This window comes from Mastomys coucha, chromosome X (genome assembly GCF_008632895.1).
Source record: "Mastomys coucha isolate ucsf_1 chromosome X, UCSF_Mcou_1, whole genome shotgun sequence".
In the NCBI taxonomy this organism is placed as follows: Eukaryota; Metazoa; Chordata; class Mammalia; order Rodentia; family Muridae; genus Mastomys; species Mastomys coucha.
In genome coordinates this window covers 162,253,780-162,265,629 of record NC_045030.1, presented here as the reverse complement: position 1 = coordinate 162,265,629, position 11,850 = coordinate 162,253,780, and the positions used below count along the sequence as shown (strand labels likewise).

The following is an 11,850-nucleotide window of genomic DNA, read 5'->3' as shown; positions in this document are numbered from 1 at the left end:
AAAAAAAAAAAAAAACAGAATGGCTATCGATAAGACAATAGATGACAACAGGTGCTGGTGAGGATGTGGGGCCATGGGTAGGAAACCTTATATACTATTGGTAGGAATGTGAATTAGTCAGTAAGAACTGATTTAGTAAGGAATTAATAAGAACTAACTTAGTAAGGAGGTTATTAAAAAAGCTAAAACTAAAGCTATGACCCAGCCAATATTCACTATTAAATATATACCTAAAGGAATCTGTGGCAGCAGGCCATAGAGATTCTTACATGTTCGTGTGCATTGCTGCACTATTCTCAACTAGAAAATGGAACCAGCCAAAATGACCACCAACAGATGCATGGACAAAGAAAATCACACATATGCACACACAAACACACACAAAAACACAGAGAGCCAGAGACAGAAAGAGATAAAGACACAGAGAGACTGATGAATTTATCCACTATACAGAAGACCAAAGTTATGTCTTTAGCTGAAAAATGGATATAACTGTGTATTTTAAGTGAGATAAGCCAGACTTATATAGATGTGTATCATATATTTTCTCTCATATACAAAAATCTAGATTTAAACATATTTAACACAAAAATAAATGCTTTCATTTTAAAAGAGTGCCAGTGAAAGGATGAAAGGGATTCCAAAATTGATGGGAAATGAATATGAGTAAGGAACGAAAGTCAAAAAAACAATAAGAAGGTAAAGACATGTGTTTGAGGAGGGTTTAAGAGATAGCATCCATGATAACGGTCATGTCTTGGGAACATAGATAGAAAATATTACAATATGAAGGGAAAGAGATTGGGGTAAAAACTTATTACTTCTGGCAACCAGCCAGCCTTAATTTTTCTGAAAGGGATCTTCAGCTTCAGTTGTTAAGACCTGGGCTTTTCTTTAAAGAGCAGGGAAAGGCTCTCAGCTGCTGACAAAGAAAATGGTGGAGAAGATGGTAAATTGTATGTGCAACATTTTTCAAATGGATTCCATGAATTCCTATCACTTTAAAAGCCAAATATAAGACAGTCACAGAGCTGTAGATTTTGAAATTAATTCTAGCTCTTTGCACATGGTTGACCCTTACATTATCTTAGCTTTTCTCAAGGCTGAACAACATCTTGTCTTCACATTTCCAAGTGAGGCTGATTCTGATTACAGGTCCAACTGCGTATTTCTACCTGCAAGATATTTTTATATGCAGATTTTCATAAAGACACATGCCAGTAAGCAACACAATGCAAATGTCCACTCCCAGCTTTAATGAGCAGTCTCTACAACACATGACAGGATTTGATGAGAAAGGAAAACATTTTTCTCCTATTCTTAACACCAAAAGAAAATGATTGTTTTTTCAAATTACCACCTGCTTTATTCAGCTCTCTTGTCATGCAGCCTAGTCTGTTCTAAAAGTTTAATTTTTTTCCAGGCAGGAAGCCTGAGCCCAGTAATAACATAATTGTAAAAGAAAATATAAGAGCCATCACAAACTCTACAGCAATTTCTTCTTACTGAGAACTTTAGAATCTTTTTTTTTTAAAATTGGGCAAAGATCATTTATTTTAAAACACTGTTCTTTTCCTTATTGTCTAAGTTCACTTTGCCCAATTTGAACAAAAACTAAACCATCCAACAAATTGTTAAGGCTCCAAATTTGTGTCTGTAGTCCACACAGCAAGGAATGGTTACATTTCCAGGTTTCCACTGCAAGAGAAAAAGATGTCTAAAACTTCTGTAGAATAAAAGAGATTGTAGGATTTCTTAAAATTCTTCCTTATTTCCAAAAGCTAAAAGAGGACCAGATAATTTTCATCTTTCCCTGGACATGCTTCAGGGTTTTTCTACTTCATAATTACATTAGGATGACAGGCACAAACATGATTGTCCTAGATAAAACTAGAAGTGTGGATACTGTACACATGTTGCCTCTTTCTCCTTATACTGGATACAAAGTTAAGATCAAAGTTAAGATGCAGAGAGAATCAAGAGGGGAGTCATGTGGCTATAGCTAGTGGATATTTTTTTTTGGGATATCAAACCCAATACTGAAGTATCTAGAAAACTAGCTAAGGTGATTCTGTCCAGTGACACTAAGCAGGATCTGGAGACATTTGGTTGTTGTGACATACTTAAGGAAAGAGATACTATTGGCATCTAGCGGGTAAAACTCAGGGATACTGCTAAACATCTTACTGTGTGGACAGTCCTTACAATTAAGAATCACCCAGCCACAAAAACCAGCAATTCTAAGGCTGGGAAACCCTGTATGAGAACAAGCAGAAGCTATAGAAAGTAGGTAGGATGGGGCTTATACCCATTCCAAAGTACATTTGCAGAGTACCTTATGCCTGATGAGTGATGCAAAAGAGACTCAGTCTCACAAGTTGGGCACCCTAGTTGCTACTGGACATAGAAGTTAGTATCATACTTTTATTACTGTATGTGTTCAAGTTACATTTCTAAATAGTCTGGAAGATTTCCTTCTGTGGTTTATTACTCTCAACAAACTATTTGAGATATTGATGCAAATGTGGAAGAGAAGGAACCTTTGGACATTACTTCTAATGTCACACTGTCTGACTACTCTGATGAGCATTTCTACATACAAAGTAAGTGAAGCAAGATATGGCTTCTGGCATCTTCATTCAAAAGGTGACTTTAATGTAGCCTATCCCATCTAGACACATTTTCAAATAAAAAGTTGAGGAGCTTGCCTCTCTGATATACCAAAAGACAATTAGTGATTTAACTTACAACCCACTTGTGAATATGCACAGATGTGGATGCGAGGAACTTAGTTTATCCTCAACAATTGCTTTTTAATTGATACTTTCTTCAGATAACTTGTCTATGTGACTCACATTGAAGAGAGAAAAAGAGAGAAAGAAAAAAACCTCTTGCAGCCAGAAGAGTTGTTGGCAGAAAGCTGACATTCCATTCCATTCCTGGTTGACTAGCCTACACAGAAATTTAACTCCAAAGGGTAACTGGTGACTTAAAAAACCTCTCCCAGCCCTGACTGAAGCATTAAACCACATCAGAGTGGCAACTGAGATGGTATAGATTAAATAGGCCCTAATACTAAATACATAAATCAGGGTACATTAAAACCATATAATTTTGATTACATATTTTATTTATGGATAAGTATCTTCCCACTTCAGTATTTCATATACATAAGAACGACATTGATTCTTGATATGATGTTAGAGATTCTGGTCAGTGCATATATTTACCATGAAAAGATAAATATTAATTAAAAGCTGGGAACAGATTTTTCAGACCAATGTCAGTAGTTTTCTAGAGTGCCCTGAATTTTCAACAAGAAACTCTTTTGTCTGTCAATTACACAGCTGAGGAAAATCATATGTCAGTATAAGATACTCTGTCTTGATCTGATACTACAGAGGAACTATGTAGATCATCAGGGGAGTAAGTTAGTAGGCAAGATGATGCCTACGCCTTTAGAACATTAGGACCTCTTCAGTTTACACAGACTCATCAGGAATTAGAAACATCCATGTGTCATCACCATTTACATGTTACTGAATTACTATTACAAATTACAACATAGATATATTTTAAAGCCAAAATTAAAGAGGCAAATTTATTAAAATATAGACTTGATTTTCCCACAAAATTATACAATCCACTACAGTATTTTATTATCTTAGAAGTCAACAATTGTACCCTTTTGTTCTTTTGGGGTTTTTTTGTTTGTTTGTTTGTTTTTTGAGACAAGGATTCTCTCTGTAGCCCTGGCTGTCCTAGAACTCACTCTGTAAACCAGGCTGGCCTCGAACTCAGAAATCTACCTGCCTCTGCCTCCCAAGTGCTGGGATTAAAGGCATGCACCACCACTGCCTGGCAATTGCACCTCTCTGAATCAAGCAGAGCCCACTGACTATTTTGACAAACACAGTTTTATTGACACAGCCACAACTCATTTGGGTATTGTCTGCACCCTTCCGGATCAAACATAACCCATTGCCTGTTTAGACAAACAAATTTTTTTGGCACACATTTACAAGTCATTAATGTATTGTCTATCAGCTTTCAACCTAAAAGTAGAGTTGAGTAGCTATGACAGATTCTCTCTTATGAAAAGCTGAAACTATTCATTCTTTGAACATTTATAGAAGTATTTTTCTGACCCTTGCCTTAGATCCCTGGACCTCTTTTAATAGACATTTTTATACAGGAGCTTTTGTGTATATATAATTAATAATCAAAAATGTTTTTCAGATGTAACCACAAAATATGCAAAGAATCAAAAAGCAAGAACTCATGATTTTAGCAAAAATATTTTTAAAATATGCTGATTCTATAAAACATTAACTTAATCCATTGTTATGTGCATAAATAACTTACATTTGATATAGTTTGGATGGCATATACATTTCTTGATGCAAAGGTGTTTTGATTTGCTATGAAGAGTGTTTGTAAACACTTGAGGTAAAATAATATATTGTATAGCTATGCTAAACTACTTGTAATCACTGTAAGACAGCCTTCATGTAAAAGATTTTGTCTATAACCAAAGTAGATTACCAGAAAAAAGTAATACATGGAGAAGCAATACATGCTTCTCTACATTTATTATTACAAATCAATTGGAATGCCTTTGAACTCCATGCCTATTTGACCAGTCTCCCCCATATGTCTACTCTCATTGTAATATTAAATTTTCAGTTAAAATATTCTGGTCTATGAATATAACCTTCAATCATTCCTGTCTTGATTATCTAGCAGATTCTCATCCCTGTCCTGAATCTTATGTCTTTCTATCTAGCCTGGATGCTAAGGTTAGCTCACAGAAACCATTCTAGCCATCTGTTGTTTGATGGCAATGACTCAGAGTCTATTGCTAATAAATATCAAACAACACTCCCCTTCATCGTGATGGTTGTGAAGAACATTGGCATAAAATGCACAAATATGCAGTGGACATAAGCACAGAGGGACTACAGGAACTTCCACTTTTGGTGTAGGCTCCACTCTTCTTCCTAAATTGTGTTTCAGTCTTCATCAATTGATGCCACCTCCTCTCCCATAGAGAAACCTACTATACAGGTTCATGAGAATGCATTTTTATCAGCCACCATGGGTCTAAGGATGATCTGGGAGTTTAACTCTTAAAGGCAGTCTATGAGTATTTCAAACTACCATGTGAAATACCAAACACAGCCCATACCAACATTTTACTGTCTACCATACCTTTTCCACTGAGACATCTAACCTTTATAAAATTTTCTAATCCATGAGCCAGTTGATGACTCTAGAATTTGACATATAGCCTTTCGGAAACTAGAGAACAGATTAGTTGGAGTTAGCTTATATGATTATCTTGCATGATAAGAAACAAGATGCTTATGAAAAATTTGAAGAGTTGGATACTCCACCAGCCTTCCTTTGCTTCCATCAATCAACATATCTAAAAAGGTTCAACATCGATGTGCCTAAGTCAGAAGTCTCCCAAATTCATTGTTTCCCTTTAGCTGTTACCAATAGTTTCTTCACTAGTCATCCTGTCCTCCCAACTCTACCTTCCCCAAGCACAATCAATGTATTCTCTCTTCATTAATAAAACCAGCCTATCTCAAAGGATGTTTCAATCAAATACATCTTATCAGAAGTAGAATGATGACCACTCACTGGATGGTTTTTGTAAGTCCCTTTAGTACCCCACAGTAGTTAATTTTTGGATATGTAATTCCCTCTTCTTTTTACTTCCTTTGTCATATTTGCCTTTATGGGTAGGCACTGAAGTCACATCTCATCTGGTGAAGTCTCTCCTAACACACAGAGTCCAATGTGTACTTCCAGCCCTGATAAGTTGCTGGATATGTAGGTTCTTGGTTAAAATTTTATCTTTTGTTTTCCATGTGTGTCTCCTCCCTTCACTTGGTTCTCCTGAAAGCAGGGGAAGCTACTCCCTGAATTGTAGATCTACAGCTATTGCCACATGTAGCATTCATCAGGGGTTATGGAAAACGTGTCTTCATGATAGAAGAATGGAAGTCCAGGGGTTCAGAATTTCAGCATGGTTTATCACTGGTTGACATGAGTGAGCACTGGTGCTTTGGGAAGATCTGTGACAAAATATTTCTGGGTCAACATGGCATGAAGCCTGGGCTTAGAGAAAAAAAAAAACATGTTGTCAAGTTCCACAGTGTCACTGGGAAACTTTGGAAGACACATACACAATTATAATATCATTTCCTTATGACAGGTAGGAATTCACCCTCACAGCAATAGCTGGGTAATGAGCATATTCTAGACCTGTGTAGTTTCACAGTTGTCATCAGATGGCCTCTAGATCCCAAGAAGGCAGTTTGTTCTTGTTCTTTGTGGACGTCTTTCTAGAATAATAATAAAAAAGTGTGCCGATATGTAGATGAGGTTTGCATAGAAAATGGTGATTAATGCTTAAAGTACCCATAGTAGAACAAATAGTAAGTGTGTGTATGTGTGTGTGTGTGTGTGTGTGTGGTGTATTGGTTTTTTTTGTTTTTGTTTTTTGTTTTTGCTATCTCTTGTGTGTTTAATCCCAAGCTGATGAAAAGTGTGGGATTCTACTTTTTTTAAAAAAAAATGCTTACTTTTCTGGAAGTCACATTAATATATGATACTCAAACTAAGTGTACATGTACCATTTAGGTATGCTCTATTAACCTAGACTAAATTCTAAACAAGTACTATAAGGTGGAGCAAAAGATTTTTCTTCTTGAAATTAAGCACCTTGTCAAGGTTAATATGCAAAGTGATCCTTTCTGTGACCCTCCTACAGCTGAGGGCTGATTCTATCAGACCCTGTCTTGCCACAGATAGCCACGCCTCTCTGCCCACCTCCTACTAATAGCCACGCCTCTCTCTAAGTTCCAGTTATGCCGGGAGTCCCGCCTCCAGAGACTAAAGATGAAGCTGCTGATTGGGCCAAGTTTCTGACGAACTTGGGGGTGGGGTTTTGCTTTATCTACCTGTTTACTTGTAACAATTAGAATTCAATGAATGATGGCAGACTGAAAGCACACCATGTGTTGGTCTAATTTTTTCAAACCCTTCGTGCATTTCCGGTACCCTTAATTATTCAGGCCCTGACTCCCATTCCAGAGGACCCATTTGTATGAGTGACTATAGGCAGCTACACTTTCCTGGCCAAGATCTTGTTTGTCCCATGAGCCATTTGTAAACTACGTTCTTCCAAGATGGACTATCTTTGAAATACCTCAGAAATCACAGAAAACTTAGCCTAAAGGAATCCCTTTTACAGTATCATATTCTTACACAACTCTGCTATTACTTTCTGATTGCTAGCTGTTCCTAAACATGAAGATCATGGTCCAGGAGAGATTTTTTTTCTCATTTTTAGCACTATGAATATTTGGGGCTCAATAACTAAGTGGAGTGGAAGGGCTCATTCTAAAGATTACAAGGCTAGTGGCATATATGGCCTCTACTTTCTCTCTATCATTAGTACTCCTACCATATTTGTGACCTCTACTTTCTCTCTATCATTAGTACTCCTACCACATTTGTGACAGCAAAGATGTTTAAAAGCATTACAAATGTCCCCTTGGGAGGCAAAAATCCTCCTCCAACTTTTCACACCGTATTGAGAACCACTGGTCCAAATGAAGGCATGTCACTAGAAGCCGAGGCAAGAGACTCATAAATTCCCACTGGTGGACTTAAACATACAACAGAGTTAATTCAATAAAATCACCTACCCACTCAACACACACTCTGCCTTCCACACACATTAAATGTAGTCCTAAAACCAAGGTGACATGAAGTCTCAAGGAAGATTTATCCCAGTTACAAGAGACTGTCAAACAGTAGGGCAAATACCACAGCACTTCCTTCATTTCTTTCTTCTTTTTGTTCTCAATTATCCAAATGGAAAGCATAACTATCCTGGAACCAAAATGCAGAACGACTTGTTACCATAGCAACAGCGCTAGAGTGTATTTCCTCTACCCTTGTGAGTTCACAGTGCAAGCTCCTAGTGCCACCTGACTTGGTTTTCTAATTGCTTGAACAGAGGAATCCGAGCGTCCAAGCACTGAAGTTAAGGAAAGAAACACTTGATCACTAACAATGATAAGCATTTAAATATATACATACTCTTCACACTAAAGGGGGCTTTATATTTAAAGAACATCGTGCATGAGGGGGCAGAGGGGTTCACTAACCCTGGGGTATCTTTGTAGATAGCCAAAGTCATTTTGTGATAAAAGTGGATCTAGTAATGCAAGTTATCGAAAAGTGAAATGCAAGGATGTCCCAAATCCACTCATCTGGACCCTCAGCTTTGTCTTCCTCAGCCTCTGTCTGTAGTATCTTCCACATCTTATGCCCATGTTACCTCTCTGATTCCCTTTTTTCCAGGATCCCCTATCAGCTGTTAATAATTTGTTAGACTGCAGTGACATTCCTTTACATATCTAAGTGTGTTGCCTGACTGGAGATTCCAGTTGATGGAAGTGAGAAAACTACTTCCAGTTGATTTGAGAGGATTTTTGTCAGTTGACACTTAAAGGAGCAAAATCAAGTCATAACTGAAGAAACTCACACAAAAATTTAGAAAAGCAAGAAAATACAAATTATCACCAAATCCAGACTTTCTGGGTGGAGTTTGAAGTTTAGTATAAACATAGTCCACATGTTCCATTGATATGCTTATGCCTATGGCATTCATTCACTAAAATAATGCTGTCTACTCTGTGCAGGTAGGTATATGGCAGGTTAAAACAACAAATCATTTTTCTATGTTCAACAGTCTACACAATAATTTTGTATGCATAAACTAATCAAAGAAATATCCAAAAATGTGTTCAGGTGTTAAATGTCCTAAAACATAAAAGCGACTGATCTGACTTTTATTTCTGATATGGATTGTTTATGGATATTTTACAACTACTTCCATTTAGAAAGATAGATCAGAAGAACACATGCCTCTAAACAAACCATTTAAAATTCCAGTTTTTAAATGTTCAATGTTGCACTCATTCAAGAAGCATGTTAGTGAATCAGAGTTTTGCTCTAGGGAGATTTCTGTCATGGAAGCAGGCATTTCCACATAAGAACGTCCCCCATGACTAGTTCTTTGGGGACTGTCCAAGGCAGTACTGAATTGTTAAATTGTTGAAAAAGCAAAGCAAACTAAGTCGAAGATCTCTAAAGTTACTCCTCACTGGTACACTCCAAAGTTTGTTAGAGGCAGTTCTATCTAGGCACCAGCAAACCACACTCAGGCAGGAACAAATGAACATACACATGTATTTTACAAAATTTAAGGATGTTTCTAGATATTCCCCCTTTCAAATTAGTGAACGTCTTTTGGCTGGCTCAGCTTCAGTATGTTGCTGCTCTCCTGGGGAACTCAGCCATGCAAAACTGTTTCTTGAGATTTCTGAGCACTTGAGAGATTCTTGGGATTTGGTTATAGAGGCGAAGGGTGGTGGTAGATGAGAGAGGGAAAAAAAACCTACTGTGTGCGGTACTTTTGTTTTGTTTTGTTTTGAACATTTTGATATCCTTAAGAAATGAGTTTATGTAAAAGACGACTTTTTTTCAAAATTGCTTGTGGTGGAATCTGTAGTTTTCAATTCATCAAAATTAAGCTACGTGAGTTTCATGATATACTCCCAAGCCTTAAAAGTATATGGCTCAGAAATCTACTTATTTTGTGTATTTCTAAGAAAAGTAAGCAAAGTTATATGTCAGCTCTTAGTTTTGGCAATGTTTATATTTCAAGACAGGTTAATAGCATGTCTTCCTGACAAATCTCTTCTGGTGCTTGCACCCCAGGTATTATTTCATCTTCTTTCCTTGGCTCTGTCTCACACTGTTCCAGAAACCAAAAGAGCCATTTCTTGAAGGTTCATTTCAGAAATTGACAGTCTCACATGTAGCTTTCCAAAATGAAGCTCATTTTCTATCAAAGCACTTTGTGCACTAGAAGTGATAAAACACTTTCTTCAGAGCAGCAGCACTAAAGCAAAAAAGACAAGGGGTATCTAATGCTCTTGACTTCCAATAAGTAAAGAGTATACTATTTTCTAAAGAAAAGAACTACCTGATTTTTTTAAAAGTATTTTCCTCCTTGAGGAGGCTTTCCAACAATCTGGTATTTTATTTCATTAGAGGCTTTCCTATAGTGAGGTTTCCACACGGGCTTGTGATGGCAAAAATCACAGAATGTGGTTTTCAGTTTTTGGAGTTGATTAGGCTGATGCTGTTTCATTTACTGATGGGATAGCCACTCACAGCTGGAAGTCCGACTTGTAAAGCCTCAATTTCCATTGCCATGGGAAACACATGGTTCGATGTTGGAGTAACTTCGGGATTGAGCTGGTCTTAGTCCACCTTGCCATGGGAAGGACTTCATGGCACAAGCCAGAAATTATGTAAAAGGTTTGTTATTCAGTATGTAGTCCTCAATCCAGTTTTTCTCATAGCTGGAACCATCCCAGGACACGGGTTAATAGTGAATTAACCTTGGTTGGAATAGAAACTGATTGTCTTCTTATACACATTTTTTTTTCAAGCACAATGTAGAGAATCATCAGATCTTTAACATGGACAACACTTGCTCTCCCATTAGTTTTGCTGGATTATATTCCCTGGTTGTCCACTGGACAAAATCTAATATATTGACTGGACATTAAAGATGAACCACATTCTCCAAGGTGGTGGAAGAAATTCCTATGTTTACCAAATGGAAATTCCATCATTTGCTTTCCAGGTCATCTTTTGAAAATAACTTCAGAAAGAAATTGGATACATTCTTACCAGATCCAAACTCTAAAGTACTTTAGCAGATTCTGCAGAATGAAAACAAAAGAAATTGTGCTCTTCCATTGGAAATAATGGCTGCTATAAACAGGACTGGACTGTTTGGTGACCTATTTGTCACCCTACAAAAGTATTGTGAGACATAGGATGATTACTGATATGAGTCCCTATTCCTTACAAAATGACTATCCAAAACAGTAGCAGGTGATGTGATCACACTCATATAAATATTGCCAATGACTTCCTTACCTCAGTAACAATGGGACAAAATTGAGATGATAAAGTTTATAAACAGAGCAGTAATGGGGAGATTTGAGACTTGGAAAAAATGAAAAATGCATTAATAAGTCCCTATGGCTAATCTTGGCACATTTGTGCTATTTTGATGTTCACATGGCAACTGAAAATATTTTCCTCTTTTCCACCTACCCTCCTAATACTATCATCTCTCTGATTGTAGTTTTCACCTCCTTTTTAAGGGTAGTGGTTCTTGTAGGCAGAGGGTGTGTGAATTAAGAATATAGAAGCCTAGATTCTTCTACATGAATGTATGTATATATGAATGGCATGTACGAGAGGTCACTGAAAATCTTTGGCTGCATTTTCTAACTTCTAAAATATGCATATCTATTGTTTGGGAAGAATGAAATGAAGTAATATATGTGAAACTTTAAAAATTCAAACCTGTAGTCATGATCTACAGACATTACAGGAATTAACACTTGAATGCAGTCATTTCAATTTACAAAACCAATAATTTGTATAAACTTTCAAACACCAGAAATAAAATATATATTAGGAATTGTGCCATTTATAACTAAAGAATCATGTATAATGTGTTTTTTAAAAATATCAAAATAGTCAAGACTTTTAGGTAGAAAATTTAGACATTTTGACTGTTAAAAGACACCAAGGAAATGAAGTAAGAAATATAATTTGTTCCTGCATATAAATAGTACAAAAATAGTAAGGATGTCAATTCTTCTTAGCTTTTGTATATTTGGTAAAATTTAATCAAATTCCCAGTTAATTATTGATCATGGAAGTAAATTAGAA

The 11,850-nt window shown here is 36.6% G+C and overlaps 1 protein-coding gene across 1 annotated transcript in view; it reads right to left on the bottom strand.

Annotated features, from left to right (window-relative positions):
- Arhgap6 (Rho GTPase activating protein 6) overlaps positions 1-11,850 on the bottom strand; it is a 484,877-nt gene that overhangs the window by 261,721 nt on the left and 211,306 nt on the right. The gene's annotated exons all lie outside the window — the stretch shown is intronic.